Raw genomic sequence first — 11913 nt, 5'->3', positions numbered from 1 at the left:
AGTTAAATTCTCATTTGCACATTTGTTTGAGATGTGTCAGGATAATTTATAATGTGGGTTTTGGCATCAGGGGCTTCATTACAAATATTGTGATTTTTCAGTTATCTCTGTTGCATGTGCTGTTTTTTTTTTTGGTTTTTTTTGTGTTTTTTTAAATCTAGATAGAGTAAATGTGATTTTCTTTTCTAAAAGGGAGAAAAAAATCCAGTGTTCATAATTGTAAACCAAAACTATTTAATTTATCTAAAATTCTAATAAAACCATTGCCTTTTCCTTTATGTGAAGCACATACCAGATATTCTTTAACAGGTAATGAATATTTGATGATGTTGTCATAATGAACCAGAATAATTTATAGCAAGAATTTGGAGCTCTGCTGATTCCAAATATGTGTTTCTGTGTGTGTGGCTGCAACCGTGTATATATACATACGGCATGCATATGTGTATGTCTGTGCGTTGACACAGGACAGACATGTGAGTCGCTCTGACATACCTGAACCGTACTGACTTTTGCACCTCCTGCTTTCTGTTACACCCTCTTTGGTTTCATGTCTAAATGAACCCAAACAGTGGGTTTGCTCCCTTCTAGGCCCAAAGCAGCAGTGAGTCACACTGTTAGTCAAAGAGTTGTACAGCAGAGCTGACCCAGCCAACACTCTCTCTCCTGCTCTGCGTCATCTCCAGTGTCTCCCCCTCCGGCTGCCTGACAAGGCAGACACCAACCTGGTGCACTGAGCTGCAATGGAGCAGCTCTTTTTATCTGTTGTTGAATATCAGCTTCCTGTTGATTCCAGTGGGTCAGTGATCAGATCTGTGTGACATATGCAGCTGTCTGTGTAATGTGGACACTCCTCTCTTACACGTCATTCACTACTGTCAATACTACTTTTTGTTAATTACATCAATCCTATTATGCTACTGAGCTGTAAATGCCTGGAGGGTCTGCATTCATTTTCAGTAAACAAGCAGGTTTGTTAGAGAGGTATTATTTACTTGTTAGGGGGATAATAAAATATCTAGCTGAAATTAATCATGTTTTCTGTTTGTCAAGAGAGAGCAGCTGTCCTGTAATCATTAATGAACGTTAAAAAAGGCAAAACAACAAATTTTGTCAAAAAAATAGCATTAGAGACCCAATCATATTTTACTCTGACAGCAGGTGAATGGAAAAGCCAGACTTTGCAATATACTGCAATGACCCCAGTTTACACAAAGTGATATAATATAGAATTCTTAACACACCTCCTGACATACAAGCAACAGCACAACTCATTTAATATCCCCATTTACACTCCGTGTCTGTATCTGCACTCTGTTCTTTTATTGTGTGCTCATGAGCTGATGTGGACCTTTTATTCCCAGCAATTGTTATGGCCTCATTAGAATGGTGCGTGCTACACAAGAGTGACTGTCTAAATATCTGCCCACCGCTGACATCTCATGCTCGGTTATTTTGCCAGGACGGAACGTGGTCCAGCTCCAGCCTCAACACATCAGCACACGGTTAAACCGTGATTGTCATCTTTACTGGAGTGCCTAATTGAACAGACACTTAAGCCTGGAGCATCTGCCAAAACTACTTAGACCTCCAGTGGAGTTTTTCAGATTGTTTGCTTTCCAGCTGGAGTGCCTCTCACTTTTGTTGGAAATCCAATGGGATTCCTAGACAAATATAAATTGTCTTCCTGTATGCTGTTCATTTGGAGGTAAATCAGTGTGAAATAAAATTTCTATTGTGTCACGAAGTTTTCACTTAGGCTTAATGTTTTGCTAGTGTGTTAATGATCTTAACTATCTTATCGTATTAGTCCAGGTGTTGTATGCCAGAGACTACAAGGTGAGAAAAGGTCAGTCTTGGACATCCTGACTTGATCCTTGTCTTCCCTCCAGAGAAACAGAGCAGAGAAACCTGTGCCTGACCTCACTGTGACTTCCTCTCCTAAATCAACTTCAGACACATCTGTCAGCAGCTGCTGATTGACCCTCTCTCAGACATACAAAGAGCCCCACTGGAGGACAACGGTGTTGGGTTTCTGTTATCTCAAGACCAGGGTAAATCTGTTGCCCTGTTCATCTTTTGTTCAACGGGACAGACACTCTCCTTTCCCAAGGATGCACTCCGGTCTGTCTGGCCAATTTCACTGTGACAACAGACAACAGACAGGTTGTTTCCTACTCTGTTGTGTGTGTTTACAAAGAGGGACAGTATAGCTAAATATATTAAGCCACTTGATTTTGCTAAGTGCTGGCTAAAGTGCCTTTTGGCTCTGGTGGCAACAAAACAACTGTTAAGCGTGCTTGGTCTTGTTCTATATCAGACTGTCCTGCGCCAAGTTATTGTCTCTCATGACAGACATTCAACCAGATAATTGATTTACCTCTTTGCCCTTGCTTTGGTCAATAGATAGGGCTTGCAGTTGGCAGGATGTGGTGCCCTACTTTCTGGACTGTTTGCCAAAACTTGCGGACCCCGTTTGATTGGTGCTGTGTAAGCTATGTGTTATGGATATTTATTTTTTTTTATCTCCCTCAATTTTACGTTTATCTGTCACTTAAGCTTAGTGTGCGATCACTGAAAAGCTGTGAAATACAATAGGCCCCAAAAATGCTCAAGGGCTCACAGGGGAAAAATGGAGACTGATTTCCTCTCATGTCTCCTTCCTTGCTATGACTGGAATTCATTATTGATAGACTTTCCGTGTTCTTAACCAATGCCAAATTAAGGGGAACATGTAAAAGGCTGCTGCCAAAACCCCCGCTTTGTTTTTCATTTACCTTCTGCTTTATTTGCATATTCATCCTCTACAGGCAATCAGCAGCAATCTTTGCTGTAGGCCTTTCATCTCCGCTCTGCCAACAGGCAGCTTTTCAGTATCACAACAGTTTAACTAGGATTTGTGGATGAGAGGTGCTGTTGGTTATGCTGGAGTATTTACATTTTTGATTTGCAGAGGATGTAACGTGGGTGACAGGGATAGAAAGAGGGTTTATGGAAAAAAATATAAATCAGCAAATGGGTAAATATGTCAAAGGATGATGGATTTCATTAGTTTGGGTTTGTATAAATGTAAATGTAGGCATCATGGTATTGCCCAAAATGGAAAGCTTTAACTGATGGATCTCTATGCATATGAATGCAGATGTCAGTTACATGAAGGAAGGTTTTGCTATCAGGCCATACAGTAAGGTACTAGTCTTTTCTGATGCAGATCCCAGATGTTGAGGGGTAGGTTGACCCCTTCATCTCTTGGGACTAGGATGCAGCCCAGAGAAAGAAAAGAGCCAACAACAACAGAGACTAAAGGGGCCGACATCCTGCTGCTTAGGCAAGCCCAGGGGCCTCGGTCAGTAGTCATTTGGGCCATGTGTTTGTGGAAGAATGACAAGCCATGCAAATAGCTCCGTCGGCTGTTTTTCCCCTTGTCTTTTGTTTTTCGTGGTTGTTTTTGTGGTTTCTGTTGTGCTGTCTGTAGAGATAGAGGAACTCAGGGATGAGTGAGTCCTAAAAAAGGTGTGTGTGTGTGTGTGTGTGTGTGTGTGAGTGAGAGAGTCTTTGTGGCGGGGCGGGGGGTGGGGGGGCTTGTCAACCTTAGGACCTCCCATAGGTTAATGACCCCAAACACAATGCTCTGCGATCAGATTAGATAGAACAACCCCCCCCACTGCACTAATCAGCACAATAAAGGAGTTAAAAGATAGAATTACCATACAGTGTTTTCTCAGTCCAGCATACATCTCTCATGTAGCTAATTGAAGCCTTTCTCTCTTGTTTTGTAACTGGTTTACTATTCCTGCACTAAATCTGTAATTAGCCAACTTAGCATCTTTTCTCCAGCCTTAGTTAAATGGTAGCATTTATCTTTACAAGACTCTACATGCCTGTGTAAGCATCGACAGAACTGTAAAGACAAACATGCAGTTTTCTGATTCCTTAACTCAGCAGCACATTCCTTCAGTATATGGGTGAATTTAGTGCTATAGTCCCTTGAAATTAGGTGTTTGAGTGTCTTATGACAGGGTCAGTCAGTGTTTAGCTGTAAGGAGAGGAAGCCAGGGCTAATGTTATCTCGTGAAACAAACCAAGTCTTTGCTGCTCTAAATAAGATAAGATAGTTTATCCAAACCCTCAAGGCCTGTAATGGTCCTGTTGATTGGAACACATTCAGAAAGTATGGTTTTTTAGGCTATAGCATGTTGGGTAAAGAGAGGGGGAGTACAAGAGAAGAGATTTCTCATCACACAGACCTTCCATCGTCGTGATCAAAGTGTTCATTTCTCTCTGCCAAACACTAACTCTGACTTTGTTTACTCTCAAGAGTCAAATCCAAAAATGACCTTATTTTAAAAATTAATTCTTAGCTCTTAGTTTTTTCCACAGCCGAACACAGTAGTGTTCAGTAACAAAAGTACAAAAGCAATGAGAGATGTTTATATGTTCATGCATTTTTGAGAAAAATTGGTACCATCAATGCTCTAAACCTGGAGCCGATGCTTCAATCAATTGTTTAAAATACATTCTCATTATTCAGTTCCACACTTGGTTGTCTAGAGTGATATAATTCACTTTTCATTTTTATGTCGTTATCTGTCCAAGCTGGGTAGAGTTATGTTGCCCTTTTTTCATTGTGGTGAGAAGCATCTTCAGTTTAAGCTATTTTGAAAACCAGAGGAACCGGAGCAACTTAATTGGCATTAAACTCCACCTAAAGGTGTTTTTAGTTAACACCTCCAACCAACCCAATAACAGGAAGGTGTCTACACTTCAGTGTCTGACACCAGTGCTTCGGCTCTGATCCTGAGTGACTTGGATATTGGATATCTTATTCCTCTGCAGCTGGGAGTCACATTCAAAGGAAACCAATAGAGAATGATGATGGGGGAATAAAGGACTGGTTGAGATGAGGGGACGTTTATGACTTTCCTGAAAGAAGTGTTCGTAGACTGCCCGCCCATCTATTAGCGCAAGAGTGTAAGGTGCTTGTGGTGGAGTTGTGAATGACACGTTTTAGGTAAAACTGGATGTAACTGGAGTAGACCCTCTTTATCCCACTCTGTTGCTCTGGTGTTTCTCAGGTTAACCTCAGCAAGAGGTGTGCATGTGTAGATGTGTATTATATCGGCGGTGATGGGGATGAGGTGTGGGAGGATTTCAGAGTGGTGGATCAGGAGTGACATGTGCATAACATTACTGAAACTTTGTACATACATTTTTGTCATTATGTCATTAATACAAAGTTATAAACTTGTTTTCTTCCACTTACTGCCATTTAAATGTAACATATTCAACGTATAGTAAATAACCGAAGTCTTATGTACTATTTAAGTTGTGTTAAGAAGAGTTTACTTACTGTAAACACCTTAAAGGCAAAAGTGACAAAAACACCTCCCCAGTCTCTTCTAAAATGAACAAAGAAAAATACACCAAAACCCCTTTCACAGGGGAAATGGAGGAAAACCTTGGGAAAGGATCACAGGAGGGTTTACTTCACTTTCCGTGCTGATAGGTGTCAGTGGCACAGCATGACAAAAAGCAGATCATTGATATAAATTAAACATGACAAGTGTGCTTATATAGACATGGTTATACCCTTTTGCTGCTTACTTGTATCATTTAGTGGTAATCAACATTAAGAATTTTTATTGCTTTTGAATACAAGACATGTTTTTATGTTGAAATCCTTCAGTCAGAAGTATGTCTCTGCTAACAGAGAGCCAGAAGTAAATATTTGTGGTGTATTTTAAGGTCTGGGCCCAGGAGTAGTGCTTTTCTTCTTTTAGATTATAGCCTTGAAATATACCTTTCTATGCTACAATTTCACAAACGAACAATAAAGACAAAGCTGTGACATTTCACAGGCCAGTAAGAACTCCTTTAAGCTGACCCATCAAAGACAACCAGTGAAAGGTAGAGGAAGTCAACCAGCAAATCACATAGAAGAGATGGGTTGATGTGTTGGGTAAATAGAGGTAGTGTCATTATAACCAACATCAATCACACAGGCAATAACAGAGATGTGAATTTATACACAGTAATAAGGTAAAACACTGGGGGCAGGAGCTGCCAGACTTTGGCAGCCACTGATGCTGTCTCAGTCTCTGCAATTTGAAATGGAAATGTTTTCTTTCTCTGGCGATTGTTATTGGTGAACACTCTTTCTGTTGATTGAATTGTATCTGCTTGCATCACGTTTCTGCAGAACATTGCTAAAGGCTCTCAAAAACGCATTCCTCTCTTTGTAAAGGTCACTGTTTATACAGAAAATGCCAGAATTTCCTGTTTGGAAACTTTCATCACTGTGACTATCTTTTGCAAAATCTGTTCTTTTATACCCATTAAAGCAGTTCATAATCAACATTTCCAAGTCTTCTTTTTAGGATCATGTAAACATATAAGGCATTTTTGCCCAGCTGCATATAATATGAACAGTTGCAAACATTCATCAATCAGCCTCAACATCAAAACCACTTACCGGTTTTAATTTGGCTAAATTGTGTGTGTGCGTGTGTGTGTGTGTGTGTGTGTGTGTGTGTATGTGCGTATATGTATAAATATTCAGTCGCTGAATTATTATTTTTGCCTGTTACAGTGCTCCAACTATGTTTTAATTGTACTCTTCTTATTGTGAACTGTTTTGCACTTAATTCTCTGTACTTTTTTATCTTTAGCTATCTCTCTGATGCTCCAGTGACCCAATTTCGACCACTGTGATCATTAAAATTTCATTATTTAATTATCATCATCAGAAACATTTCTCTTATTCATGCCTATCACCTGAGTATCTGTCATGGGAAACCTTTTATTTAAGCAGATACAAACCCAACAAGAATTGTTTTCAACACTGTTTCAATGATGCATTACTTGAGAGAGTTATGAGTTACAATTCCATTGCGTGGTTTGTAAAAGTTGCCAAATACATTAAAGTTCAGTGTGTGCTGCAGCAGCAGCCGCCCCCAGCTCTCTCAGGATAGGGAAACCCCAGAGGAGGCTCCATTTAACCCCTAAGGATTAGTGCTCATGCCTACTTTAGCATTGGTAAAAGGGAAAACGTCTCAGCACATTGAGTCAATAGGGATTCAGGCTTGCTCTACTGGCTTCCCACACAAAAACGGACAAAGAAAAAAAAAAGTGAAGCTTCAGCTAGATGTTTGCCCAGCCTGCTTTACCATTTGCCCTTCTGCTGCCTTCACAGTACATTACCAGACCAAAAATATGAGGCTGTAATCTCAACAATATATTCAAAACCAGTACCTGCAGTTTGCCTTGAATATTTTTTCTGCATCAGTTATTCCACTTAAAACGGAAGGAAGATTTCTAATTGTATGTTGTTGTTTTTTTTAATAATACCAGCAGAGTATAGAAATGGACATATTCTAGTTATACTTGTTCAGTGGTGTGTTTGGACAGTGTCTACCCCCGGCCTTTTATAATCCTGTATGCTGAGCTGACTCGCCTCTGCTTGGAAAAGGAAAAGAAAAGTAAAACAGCCTGGCGGTGCTTCTTTATGAGCTTGTATTTTGTCTCCTCTCTCTGTCCTCCTCCCTCTCTCTGTCTCATAATTCATATTCTCCTCATGTCTTTATACTGTATCAGAGAACTTAGTTGTCCCTGTGTTGTGCATTCTTGTGTCTTGCTGCTGAAGGTTGGTGGAGAGAAATGGTGTGGAGAGACAGTCCGGTGCGGTGTCGCAGGGCGAGGCCCCTCTCACAGGGGTCCTGGCAGAGTCGAGACTCTGTCTGTTGACTTTAGTCCTCGGTTGACATTCTCTTGTGTTTTACTAAGCTTTCATCATGGCTCTGTTCAAACAAGCGCCAGCAACTGATAAAACACATGCTCTCACTAACTCACATTGAAGCACACACATGCACAAACACCCACACACGCAAACACACACACACACACACACACACACACACACACACACACACACACACACACACACACACACACACACACACACACACATAGTGACACATGGAGAGACTTTGATTTGACTTCATAGCAACAGGTGATGCCCCAAAATGGAGTCATAGCTATAGCAGCTGTATTGTGTGTTTCCAGAACAGCTCTTGTAAAAATGACATTGGACTTTTAAGTTTGAGTGCATTATCAGCTGTTCATATTGTGGGAAAACATCTGTCTCCAGTAGTGTCCCCTTTCTGCCAGAATACAGTAACTAGATGTTTTTGCTTGTTAATTTGATTCTGGAGAGTATTGTAGTAAAATATCAGAGAACGGGTTATGTCTTTCATTCTCAAAGAGGAAAAAAAACAGCTGTGTTTTTACATTTGGCCCCGTTACTCTGCCGTGTACATTTTTTCCGTCTGAGTTGAGGAGTTGGAGCCAACCAACATGAATTTATATGCCAGTCAAGCAGGAAGTGTGTCTTCTCCTGGTGTGGATTGCCGTCTGTTCTTTTGTGTGGATGGCTTTCCCAGCCCGCCGAATTTCACGCCTGCACTGGTGCCACAGAGGTGCAGTAGGAGGAGCAGAGAACGCAGGGTGCTGGGTTTGTAGGAGTAGGGGTGTGGGCCGAGAGTGACGTCATACCCGCAGAAAGGGATAGTGTTGTCATCCAGTGTGGCTGCGATATGGAGAAGTGAGGGTTTCAGAAACTGGTGTAACCTACACCTGCATGTATTCCTTCCGCCTTGCTTAATTAGAGTTCAGTATACTCCTAATAAATATTCTCGCTTGTATCTCTTCTCTGTTTGTGTGTGTATGTGCGTGTGGGTGGGAGCCAATGGGCTCAATTGGGAATTATCTAACATTCCCTGGAGAGAGCGCCTTTTTCCTCCTCTCTGTTTATCCACAAGAGCATACTCACTTTCTGAGTTAGCCGTACAGACTCAGTAGCCCATTACAGATCTCCTGATCTATTGTTGAAATTGATTCTGTGTGAATGTGTCCACGTTTCCTCTTAATCTTACTTTTCTTGTTAAAACACCAATGTAATCTCAGACTATATTGAGTTAGTAATTAATGTCTTGCAGAAGTGAGTTAGAGCTGCTTTCACTGTTGTTTGCTGTGCCAGCAGAAGATTCTTATCCCTGCACAAGTGCAAATGCAGAAAGAAACAGTTTTTCTGTCACTAAATCTGTCAGCGGGTTGGTGGGGATCAGTCACATCATTTGTCAGATCTAAAGCTACATGTGGCAGAAGTAATATTGAGTATTCATTTTTCCCATTTCTGTAGTGTAACAGTGCTCTGTATGCTGTGCAGTAATCTGCTGGGTTATAATTGGGGCTAAGGCTTCTGAACCCTTGCATGGCTCTTCTGAATGCAGTGACAAAAAATACTCCATTGGGACTCAGTGTGTGATTTTTCTCATAGTCTGACAGGCATTTGAAGCTCCTCACATATCCAGCAGTCTGGATATTTGAGCCACCTGAACCACTTTACCTGAGCCACCCTTTACATCTTTTTTTGTCATTGTGAGATTTTGTGTATGAGTGTGTGGATACAAGTGTCAAGCATCAGCTATACTTCACATAAGGTCTGCTAGGTGCTCTGCACATGATGTCAGTCAACTGCAACAAAAGAGATGTTTTCTAGCAGTGGCTCCCCAGCTCAAATTCAATAGCAGCAACATAAGGTTATCAAGTCTTTGTTTTGTTTAGTTTCATGCAACCAGTCTTCCCCTCCACCTTCTACCAGTGATTGCTGCCACTACCACCCACATCACGTGGCCAGCCGACCTTGCCCCTGACATGTTTAACAAACTCTCTGCCTTTGTTCGTACAACCACGTTTCCATGGTGACTGGGCTGAGTCAACCCAAACAGCATGGGCAGGCAGCCTCAGAAGGCCTAGCTGGCCTGGCAAAAGTCCATGGTTTCACAGTATTCTTTGGGCATGGTATTAATGTGCTAAGGATGAAAAATATTAAAGCCTTATAGCAGTCTTACAGCACCGAGCACTTTTTGAGATATCCTTGCTCTTTTGATTGCTACCTGGAGGCCACTATATTGGTCAGCACTATTGTGAGAGAAAGAATAGAGAAAGCTAGTTGTGTTTATGGTTCACCAAGTGAGCAATTGCCAAGCTGTTTGCTTAGAAATCTTGCTGCTACTTTCTAAGCCAGGATTTCTTTGGTCATTTGTATGGGGCCTCATGGAATATGAAACCGATCGCAGTATGAATAACCCCCTGGCTCATCTATTTACCCATAACCAGTCATATTGAAACACACAGCAGTCTCTGGGTTTCTCCTGACCTCGAGCTTCCACTGCTAAATGAGGTGTTAGCTGAGACCAGGGACCTGTCAGGGGAGCGCACTGTCGCCATAAAAGCCCTGATATACAGACCATGGACAGTAGACACGTACTTAGTCCTGTTTATACTACTTTGGGAGTCTGTGTAATATGGATGTGCATGACTAGTCGACTAAAAGATTCAATCTTGGTACCCTCGTTAGTTGGCACCAGGAATAATAGTTGGCTAAACAAATTTTTTTAAATTAAGTTTTAAAATCATTTTCTTAATGTACAATTCCAGTTAACGGTTGTATCTTAATGTTACGATGCCACCCGCCACTACAAGTGTGGCTTTTCAGTATTTTGATCTAGAAAATAAGGTTGTTTTTAGGCTGTGTCAGAATAAACTAGCATATAACCACTTGACTGGAGCAATGTGCATACACATTGAGCACAGGCTTGTGGACGTTAACATGCCAGGAAAGAAGGCTTGCTGGTGTTAGCGCTGCTAATGTTAGCCACACTCTGCAAACCAATATGACTGTCTATTGGCAAAGACACTGCGATCCCGCTCAGTCTGCAAAGATATTAATAATGCACAGTGCATAGTACCACACAATTCAGCAGCTTTTAAAATATGATTTGGTTATTGAAGAATGTGATTACGACTTCAAATGGCTCTTAAATGCACGCAGTATTTTTTCGGACATTCTAAAAGCTTATGGAGTCAATTTTTCTCAGTTTTGACTGTTTTCTGAGTGTTTTTAGACAATTAGTATGGATTGTACAGTCATAAATTGAGCAGACCAAAACATTGGCAGACCTTTGTGACTATGTGGAAACGGAAAGTAATTTGAGCTCAATGCCCCTTGGAGACATGCTCCCTAAATGCACCAGAAATTTCATAGTACATGTCTGCATCATGTTTGAAAAAGACTTTGAGTCCATTTTATGTCCAAGTTATGCAAGTAGTCTGACTCGCAAGGACCATTCCACTTCAACACAGCTCAAGCCTCAATTGAATGCAGTCATATTAACAAAAAGGTTACAGCATGCACAAGGTTAAATACACATATTAAAAAGACATATTGAAAGGGCTATTTTTGCCGTCTTACCGTCGCACTTAGATAAAGTTGTCATTTGTTATCTAATTTTGTTATAAAATTAGTTTAATAAACCAAGAAATACTGTAAATGGGCCAATTTTAAGTTGTAGAGGAGAAGTTCTTGCATCAGGTGAACCTATTTTTAAAGATGTGCTTTGATTTGGGATTTTTTTCCTTTTGTGTTGCCGGGCAAAAGAGAAAAAAACCTCTCACTTTAATCATTACCACAGTCCCCGTAAATTTGAAACTTTTGTTCATGCCAGCAAAGCCCTTTATATACAGTATGTGAGCAAATATAGAAATTCACCCAGAGCTATAAACTTTGCTTGAGCGCTGTTGGACTTTGTAAAATAGGTAGCAGAATTATAAATGTAATAACTAATAAGTGATGAAGTTGGTTAGAAAAGGTATTTGGGGATCCACGTGGCTGCTTAGAGTGTGAGTTGGTGCAAGCCTCCTGCAGTGCTGACATTGATCGTTGTTCACGGAGATAACCAGTTCAACTGCAAAATAAGTTATAAAATCCATTACTGTGTGCAGCCTGTGAGAGATCTGGGGACACTCTTCTTCTTTGATATCATTGTTTTCCAACTCACTGCTGTTCTCCATCAG

The 11913-nt window shown here is 40.8% G+C and overlaps 1 protein-coding gene across 4 annotated transcripts in view; it reads left to right on the top strand.

Annotated features, from left to right (window-relative positions):
- Nucleotides 1-11913, top strand: part of macrod2 (mono-ADP ribosylhydrolase 2) — a 393753-nt gene that overhangs the window by 82263 nt on the left and 299577 nt on the right. The window lies entirely within an intron of this gene.

Source organism: Xiphias gladius, chromosome 11 (assembly GCF_016859285.1).
Source record: "Xiphias gladius isolate SHS-SW01 ecotype Sanya breed wild chromosome 11, ASM1685928v1, whole genome shotgun sequence".
NCBI classification, from domain to species: Eukaryota; Metazoa; Chordata; class Actinopteri; order Istiophoriformes; family Xiphiidae; genus Xiphias; species Xiphias gladius.
The sequence above is the reverse complement of the archived record's forward strand: the minus strand, read 5'-3'. Positions and strand labels throughout refer to the sequence as shown.